The sequence below is a fragment of the Gavialis gangeticus genome, unplaced genomic scaffold (assembly GCF_001723915.1).
Source record: "Gavialis gangeticus isolate Ggan-Ray unplaced genomic scaffold, GavGan_comp1, whole genome shotgun sequence".
Lineage (NCBI taxonomy): Eukaryota > Metazoa > Chordata > Crocodylia > Gavialidae > Gavialis > Gavialis gangeticus.
The window spans coordinates 6,992,359-7,000,199 of record NW_017729013.1 but is presented as its reverse complement, the minus strand read 5'-3'; the positions used below and the strand labels follow the sequence as shown (position 1 = coordinate 7,000,199).

The 7,841-nt window shown below is 39.6% G+C and overlaps 1 long non-coding RNA gene across 1 annotated transcript; it reads right to left on the bottom strand.

The window, feature by feature from the left end:
• Positions 1 to 1,537: 1,537 nt before the first annotated feature.
• Positions 1,538 to 7,176, bottom strand: LOC109293481. Its single transcript, XR_002096326.1, has 2 exons — positions 2,783 to 7,176; positions 1,538 to 2,750 (listed from the first exon to the last, which is right to left on the bottom strand). It is a non-coding gene; the product is annotated as an uncharacterized LOC109293481 (long non-coding RNA).
• Positions 7,177 to 7,841: the final 665 nt, after the last annotated feature.

Here is a 7,841-nt window from a genome sequence, read left to right as displayed (position 1 = left end):
TAACAGCAGCCCTTTCATCAAGCACAGTTTTCTGTGAATATTTTAAAAAGGTTTTGTCAAGTAATTCTCCAGTGAACCCTATAATTCAATTTAGGCTCTCTATTACTTTGAACTGCAAAAAGCTAGGACCAGGATAAATAAAAGACTAGTTCTTTTTCTATTGTTAAATTCTCTTGTAGGGCCAGCTCCTGGGATGCTCTGAGTGATTAGAAAGTCCCAAATCCATGGATTTATTTGTAATTTTACTGCTATGACATCATGATCCATGGAGCAGGGAGGTTCCTTTCATAGACTCACAGGGCTGGAAGGGTTCTCAAGGGTTATCTAGTCTGACCCCATGCCTGAAAGCGGAAAGTAGTTTTCCTAAGCCACTCCAAACAAATGTTTATCCAGTATCTTCCGGCTTACCCAGCCTCTTCTAGCAAAGCTCCAAGGAAGGAGATTCTACAGCTTCCCTGCTTCATGAAAGGCAATGCAACCAACACGTCGAAAGGTTTTTTTCTGCTCTTTCTTAACAGCACCTCCCAGGAGGGCCATATGGAATAGAAATAAAATCACTTAAATGCAGATTCATAGCATTCATAGTGGATAGAGTTGTCCATCATGTTCCCTGAATAGATGAAAGGCCCTCCTTATACATGACGCTGTGTACCCCAGAAATACTTGCAATGTGCACACAAAACTGGAACACAGTGGACACGTCTACATGAGAAGCTGTGTCACCACAGTGACGAGCTGTGGTGATGTAACTTGTCCCTATGGTGACGTGGAGTCAGCAAGAAGTAATTGTGATGCCACTGCTGCTTTGCAGTAGGAACGAGCAACTGCGCAGTAGGGTTAAAAACAACCTGTGCACTGCTGGGACTGCACAGTCAGGGGCATGTCTAGATGCACCCAGTGTGCATTATAAAAACACTTTCTTTCTATATGTGAGTAGTCAGCACTTTACAGGATTTGGCTCATAAAGAGGCTACATCATCATCCAATTTTGGTTTAGTTGTCAATAATTTATCAGCCTATCACTGGAAGCGTGCGTAGTAATTTTAAAACACAACAGAAAAACATCCATGTTCCTTTCATGTAGCGCTCATATTTTCATTTAAAATAAAACCACGTCACTTAAAATTATACACAATAGCTCCTGTTACTGTAGCTAGTAGTTCTGCATAAAACACGAGAAATCCAGAGTTTTCGAGACCAAAGTCCAGACTTCAGACTGCAAATTCCCCACAGTCTTTGTGCAATTAAAGGGGTCTGGACACACTGTAGTCAAGAAGGGCACCCTGTCTGAACTGCTTTTAAACCAGCTAACTTAGTGCAGACTATACAACCCACTGGAGAACTTGAGTAAATTCTCAGGACTTAGCTTGTGCTATATTCAGTGCTTGCCACAGCCATGCTATTGCCAGTCCCTGAGCCAACTAGTTTAAAGCTAGCTTGAGCACGTCTACATGAGCTGCATTCATACCTTTTCTCTTACGGGATCTAGTCTACATGACAGCAGATCTCTGAACTTAGCCTGTTCTCAAAAACCTAATGCCTGGAAACTCTAAATGTAAAAGAATTTGTTACTCCTGTTGTAAAAGGATCTGTTCCTATTTCTTCCTGCCAAAATAATTACAACTGAGATTGCAACTGCCCATCAACAGAGGTAGATTTAACTACAATTTTTCTGCTGTAATCTTATGTTCCTTGGAGCAGTGACATTCCTTTCATGAAATGCATTGCAACCAACATGACAGATTTTTCATGCATAGTAAGGAAAGAAAAATCCTCCCTTTGTTTCATTGCCCTTGTTTACGCAGTTCAAGGGGACCACAGCTACCGCGTTCACTGAGGCTCTCTGCAGGAAGGAGTTTATAACAAGCATGAGCTCTGATGTAAACACCTGCTAGGAAGAAAGCCTTAAGAGCTACAGAAAAAAGAAGAGAAGTGAATGAATTATTTTTTCAAGCTCCTCTCTTAGCACTATTGTCAGAGCCACTTATTAGTGCCTGAAGGTCCTGATCCCCTGAAGTCAATGGCAAAACTGTCTTCAATATGAGTGGCATAATCAGAATATTTAAACTGCACCCAATTTGCAAATTAATCAAATGAGCATCCCTTCCCTCTTAATGCAAAGAAAAACCACAGCCTCTGGGTTGCCTATTACCTTTGAAAGTCAAAGACTGTCCTGCCACACACCTCACGTGCTCTGATAAACAAGGTAAAAAAACCCCAGAAAACAAAGGTTTTGATGAATGAGTTACAAAACTCGAAAGTCAAAGAAAAATACAAACATTGCAGTTAGTCCCTTTCTAAAATTATGCTTCCCATTGTAAATACATAAGTGGGTCTTACAAAGACCCTTGTGGCACCTGATTTTTTTTTTAATCCTAAAGTCTCTCTTTTAAAGGTTATTTCATGTATCTCAAGGCACTGAAAAGAACCACAGAAAAATCTATATCTAAAGTCAAAGGTCACGATTATTGATGCACGTGTCTAAGTTTCTCATTTGGACAACAATTATAGGACCTGGTTATGTGCATCAAATTGGAATGGCTACATTTTAGTATACTCATTTCTTCTTTTTGCCATGCTGGAGTCCTTAACAGGTGGGAAAACAACTGGAAAAACTAAATAACAGTTACAAGTGCAATCTTTTAAAATGGGCTCATTAGTTTGGTGTGTTTATAGACCTTTCCTGTCGAAATATAAATATGCCATATTTACCAGCAGATAGACACTAATCTCTATCATGAACACAGACTCTCTATCGTGACAGAATCTCTATCGTGAATACAGAAAAGCACTACACAACAGCAGATATGGTATGCATGCACATCTGAGCAAGGCAGAGTTAGGAACATTATGAATTACTGAGTATACATTCATACTGCCTAATGTTAACATTAGGTATCTGAAAATTTGGTGAATTTTTAAACAGAATGTTCATATTGACATACTCTTGCCCAGATTCACATCTGCAAAATATGGTAGAGCTCTCTGCTATCGTTGTACCAGCAGAGTTGTATGGTCGTATCAGAGTTGATAAATTGTACAAAAAGGTTCCCTCTCCAGTTACAAGGCTTAGATTTATTTATAGTTCTTAAAAAAGATAAGAATCCACCTTGTGCAGATAAAACGTGTTATTTTTCCACAAGAGAAATTTCCTTAAAGGCTTCTCAAGTTGGACACATAGCTAAATTAGAACTTGAACAAGACTGTAAGAAGTGACAAAAGGCTGCATTGCAAAACTGCATCTATGAAAAGAGGTGTTTTCCCATAAATGTGGAGCCAAACACATTTTGATGCATTTACGCACCCTCTTTTGTGGGTTGTTCTAACTGCAGAAATAGTATGCTCTTACAGTGTACCTTTGAAAGGGTTTTGAGTGCAAAATGTGTGGAGTGCACAAAGACCTCAGAAACTGATCATTCTGCTCCTCGCCACCGCTCTAGGGATCAACCCAATACCAAGTCTAGGTACTTGTCTACATATACCAATATGAAGATATCCTTGTAAAGAAAAGTATTTTAATGCATTCTAGATAGATGAAAGTGTTAATCCATTATATGTTAATCCTTTAATCTGTTCCTGTCCCATAATAGAAAGACAATATTGCTCTAAGCTACGCTAACAGCCATACGACCTAACAATAAATTTCACTCTGATAAGGTGATACGAAAGTGGAACATTATTTTATTATTTGATTTTATGTGTGCAGATTTTAAGATTGCTGTCTGTGATGGAATTAGGATAATTTCTCTATATTTAAAAAAAAAGAAATCTTAGGTTGGGAGATTATCTGATGAAACAAGATATAACAAAGTCTCTGTTGCAAAATGCATTCCTATCTGGATCTGCAGAAATAGATTTGTTTTTCAAAGAAAGGATGACAATTTTCCGACAGTAATTTTGGGAGAATGAAAAAAGCTAAAATAAAAGCAATAACAATGCACTACAGGTAGAGGAATACTATATTAAGACTCCTTGTGTCCTTACATTAAGATTTTTTGAGTAATTGATACTGAAATTTTCAAAGGACACTAGAGAGAGAGAGAAACACCCAAACCTCATTGAAAACTTGAATGCCCAAGTAATTTGAAAATCCCATATCTGATTTCACAACAGATAGTTATTGGCCCACAGATAACTCATTTTTAGACCCAATATAAAGATTAACCTTCCAAAGAGTTTGTACAATTGAGGCTGAATTGGTATTAGAAATTTATTAGTGTAAACAGATGCCATGTTTTATATTTAAAGCTGCACCGTGATAAAATCAGATAAAGAAAATTAATTTCAGTGCCCACTCAGGGTTTTGCAAGTTTAACAAAATGGTTAAAAAACTGCACCTTAGTTGAAACCAATCCCAGTTTGATTATGATTATAGACACGGTTAGAAACTAATTAAGCTCATGAAGAGTACCTCTGTTATGAAATATTAGCCCATAGTACTATCTCTGCCAGACTTCATGCCTGATTTGGAGAATAGGGAATATAATAAAACAGTTTTTCATCAGCACAGTCCACTTTTTGAAATGCATCACATTACGAGAAAAAAATCCCACTATGAGGCTGGTTCAACAGCCTTCCCCTCTCCAGAGTATAAAAACTCTATGATATAATAAACACATCTTGCATAACTTCAAGTGGGAGGAGTGCTCTATAAACATTGACTAAGTCTCACAACCCACTCTAAGGTGGGAAGGAGTTTTATACCCCTTTTCTAGATGGTAGAGGTGAGGCAGAGAGAGGTTAAATGACCTTCTCAAGTTCACGCTGAGTCGTTGTACCCTAACCAGAAGGCTTCCCTAGGCATACAGACCTCTGGCCCACCCCTGCCTACCTCTTGCTGCACTGCGTCCGGTGCTGCTCTATGATAAAAAATAAGCACAGTTCCTCAAACTGACCAAACGGTGGTAGCAGGGGTGTCTACTGACTTTTGTAGCAATAAAAGAGAGGGCAGGGGTGAAAAGAAGGGAATAAAATTCCCTGGTCTACCTTATTCAGCTCAGACTGAATGATCCTAACCGTTCCTTTTAACCTTAACATCTGTGAAAAGTGAGAAGAGACCCGGAGGAGGAATGTGAACATGGAAAATTATAGCGCTTTCCCTTGCCCTTTGAAAAAGGCCAGAGAAAACTGCTGCCTCCTCTCTATAAGCCTTAAATCTACCTTTTCTCCCTGTAAAAATATATATAGCTCAGCTTTCTTCCTCACTGAAAAATCCAATCACTCACTTGCTTTTAGTTATCTAAAAGCAACAATACTGTTCTGCCTTTTGGCTTTGTTTGCACTTTTTGTTGCCATTGCTAAACTGCAGAGATGCATGTTCAGCCTTGTACTAAGTGCCAGACTCTGGGCTCAGCTCCCCAATGTCAGTCTCAGTTAGCTCCACAGAAGTCAGTGAATTACTGCAGCGCTCTGTCTTTTATTGGGCAGCAGCAGCAATAAATAACCATGAACAGTGGTAGTTTCAGCCGCTGCGGCTGCTCCCTTTGAATTCTGACTAAGCTCAAGTCTCTGAGCAACTCATTTGAAATACTGATGTTTCAGTACGACGCCTTTGCATGCTTTAAGCCCATGTTGGGGGTGTCACAACTGAAGATCCCTGAAGACCCTGAGCAGACGCAATCAGGATTCTCTTGGCACTTCTGGGAGACTGCACACTGCAACGAGAGCTGTACTGCACCTGCACTATAGACATAGGTGTACTCCCCACTACTCCCTTCTTGTGCACTCACGTATACAATCTAGCTTTTCCTACTCCCAACTCAGCAAAACACTTAAGCCTGCATGCTTAAATCCTGTGGATGCCACTGGGACTTAAGCACGCTCATAACTGCTTTGCTGCATAAAAATGAATTTGAGCACATTTAAAATTTAAGCACACACTTGCATGGTTAAATGAATCAGAGCCTCCTTGTCCAGGACCATATGCACAAATACAGTACCAGTTTCATATTTTGATACAATAAATGCCATGTGAAGGGGAGGGGCAATAACGTTTAAGAACAATAATCTTTGTTTTACTCAGTGTTATAACAACATAAATTAAATTATATTACATAAATAAATCAAGTGTATTTGTCACTGTCACTAATCCTTGTACACCAATCCTCACAAAAGAAAAATGAAATGGAGATGGTATGTAATAGCTCCTCTACGTTTAGTTTTAAACAAATGAAATAATCAAAAAGAATTAATTTTGGAACCAAATTTAATCATATTCTTTACATAAGCGCTAGAAAATACGGGTCTGATCCTCCTAGCTTTGGCTCCAGCCCTACAACGTTTAGGGGGAAAAAATCCACCTGTGGTTCAAATAACTTAGGAAGCCCCTACAAAAGAAAGATGCCAAAGACGTCAGAATCTAGGGATGAAGCTTCCAAGTCAAACTCTTCATGGCTAAAATAGCAGCATCAACAAGTACATAAAAATTAAAATGTTAAAATGTCAAAAAAAGTTCTAACATACTTTCCAGAAGTCTCTTAGGAGATATGTAAGTACTGTCTGCTAGCGTACTCTCTTCTAGGAAGATTTCGCCAGTCTCAGGCCATTCACCAGTGAATAACAGGGAAAATATACAAGGTATGATTAAATCCACATACTGTGAATCTCTTAAAGGGACTGGGAGGTGAATTAGGAGAGAGAATCAAGTAGCCATAAGTGAAACAAAACCCATACCTTGGAGCTTGCTTTCAAGTCTGCAGATACAATGCCTGTCCACACAAGACATGCCTCAGTACTGCAGAATCAAATCACAGCCCTTTGGGAACACCATGTTCCATAAGCAAATGCTCAGTGCCCTAAGCCATCATGCAGAGGCATTACAGAGCCTCTAAAATTTCAGGGGCCTTCAAAGGTGGGGTATATTGCACATTTCTCCTGCCTTATCAAACTGAGTCTGCTCTACACATGAACATGATCTATATCATGCCAAAATAAATTTAAAAAGATGAAAAGCACATACAGCTTTCAAGTTAATCTCCTAATGGAAGATCTCATCCTATTTCAACTGAAGTCAACAGGAATTTTGCCACTGACTTCAATGGGAAGAGGAAATTTCAGTACTTAACTGTGTATGAAACGAAGTCATTATAGGATTGGAGACTTGGGGCGCCTATACACATGCAGGGAGGCTGCTCTGACACGCTGTAATTACAGTGCGTTGGAGCAGACTCAATTGAGTCTGCTGGTGTGCGGTAATTACTGAGCTCCAGCAGACTCCAGTGTCACGTGTATCAGCATCCTCGCGCTGAAAAATGGCAGCAGGGCATTTTAAAGCTGGTTCGCCGAGCTTTAGTTCAAAGCGCCCCACTGCCATTTTTCAGTGCGGGAACACTGATGCATGTGACGCTCCAGGCGCTTTTAATTAGTGTGGCTGTGGGAGCTACACTAATTAAAGTGCCCCCACCACCTCCTGGAGCACGTCTATAAACGCCCTTGGTTACTACCTGTCTTTCTGTCAGATACTTTGAGTACACAATGCAAAAATATATCTTAATGGTAAGCGCCCTAATCAGATACAATTTGGTTCCTTGAATTATAAATAAAAACACATTCATTGGTCAAGATACCAGACTATGAAGACTGCACAATATATGTTGAAGCACAAATGGTGAATGAGGCACATGTTGAATATATACACAGAAACCAGCCAGTCATACAAGACAGGATTCCCAAGAGTGAGCACTTTCCAAAGGACTCACGTTGTTTGTTCTTGCTGCTTGTTTCCTCCTTTCAATCTCTGTTTTCGTTTTGCAGGTCACAAACTTTGGTTCATGACAGCAGTACATGTGCAACACAATAATGCAATGGTTACAACAGCAGTGGCAGGTGAAGGACCAGCCCAG